The following is a 5183-nucleotide window of genomic DNA, read 5'->3' on the forward strand; positions in this document are numbered from 1 at the left end:
TCTCCTCTCCTCTCCTCTCCTCTCCTCTCCTCTCCTCTCCTCTCCTCTCCTCTTCTTTCTCTCTCTCTCTCTCTCTCTCTCCCTCTCTCTCTCTCCCTCTCTCTCTCAGCTTATTTTTCCAGTCACCATGCCTGCTGCTTGCTACTGTCCCTCCCTGCCATGATAGAGTCTAGTCATTCTGGAACCATAAGCTTAAATAACCTTTCCGTTCTGTAATTTTCCTTGGTCATGGTATTTTATCATTGCAACAGAAAAGTAATTATATACTGTATATGTGTGAATAACTCTGGGTTCTATTTGTCCTGCTGATGACTCTGTTCATTCTTACACACTCCATGCCTGTTGCCTTCCATCTCCTCTCCCTCCTCCCCCATCTCTTCTTTCTTCAAAAACGTTTATTTAAAATTTCTTATTTATACATTTATTTTATTTACATTTTTATGTGTGTGTGTGCGCGTGTGGCTGTGTGTGCGTGTGTGCTTACATGAGTTTATATGCACCATGTTCATGCAGGAGTTCTCTGAGCCAGAAGAGGGTACAGCGCCCTCTGGCACTGGAGATAAAGGTAATTGTGAGCCCCTATGTGTCTGCTGGGAGCTGCTGTGTCTTCTACAAGAGCTTCCCCACTCGTACGTTCTCTTAACCACCACACTATCTATCCAGCCCTTCTTTTCTTTCCCCTCCTTTCTCCTCCTCCTGACTCCATTCTCTTCTTCCTTCTCTTCTTCCCCTTCCTTTTTTCTCCTTTATGCTAAAAATAAAGGCAAAAGTTTTATTCACTTGGTGAAGTGCTCCGCCATGAGCCACACCCCCAGTTGTCTGTCCTTTGGCCATAACTTGGAGTAAGCCTTACTTCCTAGAGAGTAAACCTTCCTGCCCTTTTCCCACTGGAGTTTGCTCTTCTGCATATATTTTAGAGCCAGTTTTTCAATTTCTTCTGATCTTCTGCATACATTTTAGAGTCAGTTTTAGATAAAAGGGTTTTCATGAAAGGTTAGAATAGTTTATTTCTTGATATCTGAGTAAGCTTTCCTTATAAAAAAAAGCAAAAAACAAATAAACAAACAACAACAACAAACCACATACTGAGGAGGTTGGGGTAGCTTATGGAAGGTTCTAGGTTTTTTTCTCTCCAGAGCAGAACAAAAAAGCATCTTGAGAAAATATTTTATCTTAAGAAAAAGCTTAGACTCAGGCATGGTACATGGCTTTAGTCCCTGAACTCAAAGGAAGAGGCAGATGAAGCTCTGAGTTCAAGCTAGCTGTTCTACAGAGTGAGTTCCAGGACAGCCAGAGCTACACAGAGAAACCCTGTCTCAAAAGAAAAAGAAAGAACTTAAACCATTAGTTTCTTTAAATGTTGTAGAAATAGAGCCAGTTCATGTAGTACGTTTGTAATACTAGCAGCTGAGAAGCTGGGGTAAATTGATCTACATAGTGAGAACGTGTGGGAAAAAGTTTGTAGGACTATTAGGAGTTTCTGTTTTCTCCTGAGTCAGTTCAGTTAACCAGTTGAAGGGACTATTTTTCTCCTAGAGTTTTTCTCTTTCATCAAAAGGTTCATAACTGTTGGATAACATCACATGTTTTGTTGTCTTTGTTTTTTTATTGTTTGTCAGACCTTGAAACTTATCCTTTTGCTGATGACTTAACACAGGCTGATTTTTATAACATATGGAAAAATAAGTGTATTCTAGATATGTTAAGCATGAAGCTCTGCATGATACTTAGAACTTTTAAATCTGATTCTTCAAAAATATTTATGTTCAGCCTGATGTGGTGGCACATGCCTTGAACCCTGACACTTGGGAAGCAAAGGCAGGCAGAAATCTGTGAGTTCAAGACTGGCCTGGTCTACATAGTGATTTTAGGGCCAGCTAGGGCTACACAGACACACATACACACAAAGACACACACACATACAAACACAGACACACAGACACAGTCACACACACAGACACACACACACTGTCACACACAGACACACACACACAAAGACTTACACAGTCACATACACAGACATTCAGATACACACACACCGTCACACACAGAGACACATACACACACACAGACACACACACACATACACACAGACACACTAGAAAGAGAGTCATATTTGTGACTGATCTTTCAGGTTCTGGGAAAGGTTTGTTAAACTCTGACTACAGGTTTAATTCATATACATTTTAATATTGCTTTACATCCTTTGCTGCTATAAGGGGTGTGAATTAGTGATTATTATATCTTATTAATTTATTTTTTTCTTTTAAAAATATATATTTCTCTATTTCTTATCCTTTGAAAAAAGTCCGGGCTAGCGAGACAGTTCAGTGAAAACAGGAGCTTGCTGATCGAATGATCTGAGTTTGATTCTCAGGACTCATGTGGCGGAAGGAGAGAATTAATTCTCCCAATTTGTTCTCTTACCTTCGCATGTATGCCATGGTGTGTGCTCATCCCCTTCATATAAATAAATAAATAGATAATAAATAAATAAATACAACAAAATTTAAAATGTTAAAATTGTTAATCCTGCCTCCCCCAATGTTGATATTAACAGTGTAAACATTGTCTTTATTTTAGGACTCACTAACCTTTATAGCACCCTACCCCTTTGAGTCTTGTGAAGCCTAGGGAAACATTTTGAAAATGAAAATGCTGAAATGTATTGAAATAATTATTAGAATAATTAAAATATTTGTGATATCAGTGTATATAATTAGTTTTAAACAGGGTCTCACTATGTATCCTGGCTGACCTGGAAGTCACTATGTAGACCAGGCTGGCCCTGAACTTGCCGAGACCCACTTACCTCTGCCTCTGAAGTGCGAGTCAAAAGGGTTGTACCACCATATCCCAGCGAGTATATATACATTTTAATCAATGTACCAAATAGCGTGATCCAGAAATAGGCTTATTAACTGCTGTGACTTTGAAGGTGCAGTCAAAGTAAAAAAAAAAAAATTATCGGTCAATAATTTAATCACTGTAATAAAGTGATATGGAAACAGAATTTGTATTGGGGTCAAAGTCACTGGACCTGATAATTATCCCCAGTTGTTGCTTACATTTATAGAATTGTAAAGCTAAATGTTTATTAGCAGATAGTGAAATTTTCTTTCCAAATTTATAGATTCCATGGGTCCCAAGATAAGAAAGCTTGTTCTTATTTTTAGTCTTTTGGTCCTTTTAAAGCACATTCTGCTACAAATGGCATTATTACTACCTAAAAATAAAAACAGTTCACCCGGCACTGGGGAGGTGGAGGCAGGCAGATCTCTGATCTCTGAGTTCTAGGCCAGAAGCAGGCTGCTAGGCACAAGCCTGGAATCTCAGATACTCAGGAGGCTGAGACAGGGTTATGTAATGAGAGCCCGTTTCACCACAAACAAGACAGATAGGGAGAGATGTTTCAGTGTTGAGGATCGTCAGCTGCTCTCACAGAGGAGCAAGGTTCGATTCCCCGTACTCATATGGTAGCCCACAACCATCTCTAACTCCAGTTCCAGGTGACCGAATGCCCTTTTCCGGCTTATATGAGCAGCAGGCATGAACACGGCGCACAGTCATCTGCAGGCGGATGCTCACACACATAAAATACTTTATCATATCATATTGTACAGGCTAGCCAAATGTTCTACCATTCAATCGTTGTCCAGGCTACCCTTGAACTCACTCTGTATCCCAGGCAGACCTCAAATTCACAATCCTCCTGCCTCAGCCTCCTGAGTATCTGGGATTCCAGGCTTATGCCTGGCAGCCTGCTTCTTTTTACAGTGGTAACTGCTCTGCAAGTGTTTTGAGAGCTTGCCTTGAGGCTCTCACAGCCAAAGCGAATGAAGCTGAAGTAAATCCTGGGGTGGAATCCCAGTAAACCCTGGAGTGGATGCTGTAGATCCCGGATACTGTAAACTCTGGAGTGGAATTGCTTGTAAACCTTAGAACGGTACTGCCGGAAACCTCACCGCTGGATGACAAAACCCCCCCGGAGTGAAGAGCAGCCCTGTAAGGACTGCTTGAAGTAAAGAGTCATTCTCTTCAATCAAGCACACAGATTTGAGAGGAACAAACACGGAGCCAAAGAGGAGGAAAGAAACACCAACTTAGCAAGCCAGAGGAGTTGAACCCACGTTGTGGTGGTTTGAATAAGCTTGGCCCAGGACCTGGCACTATTTGGAGGTGTTGCCTTGTTGGAGGAAGTTTGTCACTGTGAGAGTGGGCAATGAGTTCCTCCTCCTTAGTCAAGTGAGAGTCAGTCTTCCCCTGTTTGCCTTTGGAGCAAGGTATAGAACTCTCAGCTCCTCCAGCACCACACCTGCCTGGATGCTGCCATGCTCCCTCCTTGATGATAATGGAGTGAACCTCTGAACCTGTAAGCCAGCTCCAATTAAATGCCCTTAGAAGAGTTCCCTTGATCATGGTGTCTGTTCTCAGCAGTAAAGCCCTAAGACACATCTGGTGACCTATGGGATGGACAATGTTGCAGCTAGATTACCCTTGTATCCAGTTATTGCTACACTTTGTGTTTCTCCTCTGACATGATTTATTCAAAGTGTTAGTATTGGGTTGGCTTATGTTTCAGAAAACCCCAAATAATGGTTTGAATATTGTTTTGATTATTATTAATTGTTAGTAGTATTAGTTTTTATCCAAGACAAGGTTTCTCTGTGTAGTCCTGGCTGTCCTGGAACTTCCTTTGTGTATTAGGCTGTCCTCAAACTCAGACATCCACCTGCCTCTGCCTCCTGAGTGCTGGGATTAAAGGTGTGTGCCACCACAGATCAACTATGTTTGTTTGTTTGTTTGTTTTTTATGATAAGGTCTTCTATGTAACCCAGGCTTGCCTCAGACCTGCAGCAATCCTCCTGCCTCTGCCTTTGGTGTATAAGGGTTAGAGGTGTGCACCACTATGCTCAGCTTGGTTCATATCAAATATAATTTTATTTCTCTTTCAGTCTAGTCCCAACATGCCTTCAGGGACTCAGTTCCCACATTCTTGCGTCTTTCATTTTCAAATTTGTTTTAGAGTTAGTGAGATGGCTCAGTGGGTAAAGGCGCTTGGCGTCAAGTTTGATGTCCTGATTTTGAGCCCTGGATCCTGCATGGCAGAGGGAGAGTGGTCTTCCTCAACAGACTGGGTTGGTATCAGGCTCCAAACCCAGTGACATCACATCTAGGTGACA

This window comes from Grammomys surdaster, unplaced genomic scaffold (assembly GCF_004785775.1).
Source record: "Grammomys surdaster isolate TR1022 unplaced genomic scaffold, NIH_TR_1.0 126313, whole genome shotgun sequence".
Taxonomy (NCBI): domain Eukaryota; kingdom Metazoa; phylum Chordata; class Mammalia; order Rodentia; family Muridae; genus Grammomys; species Grammomys surdaster.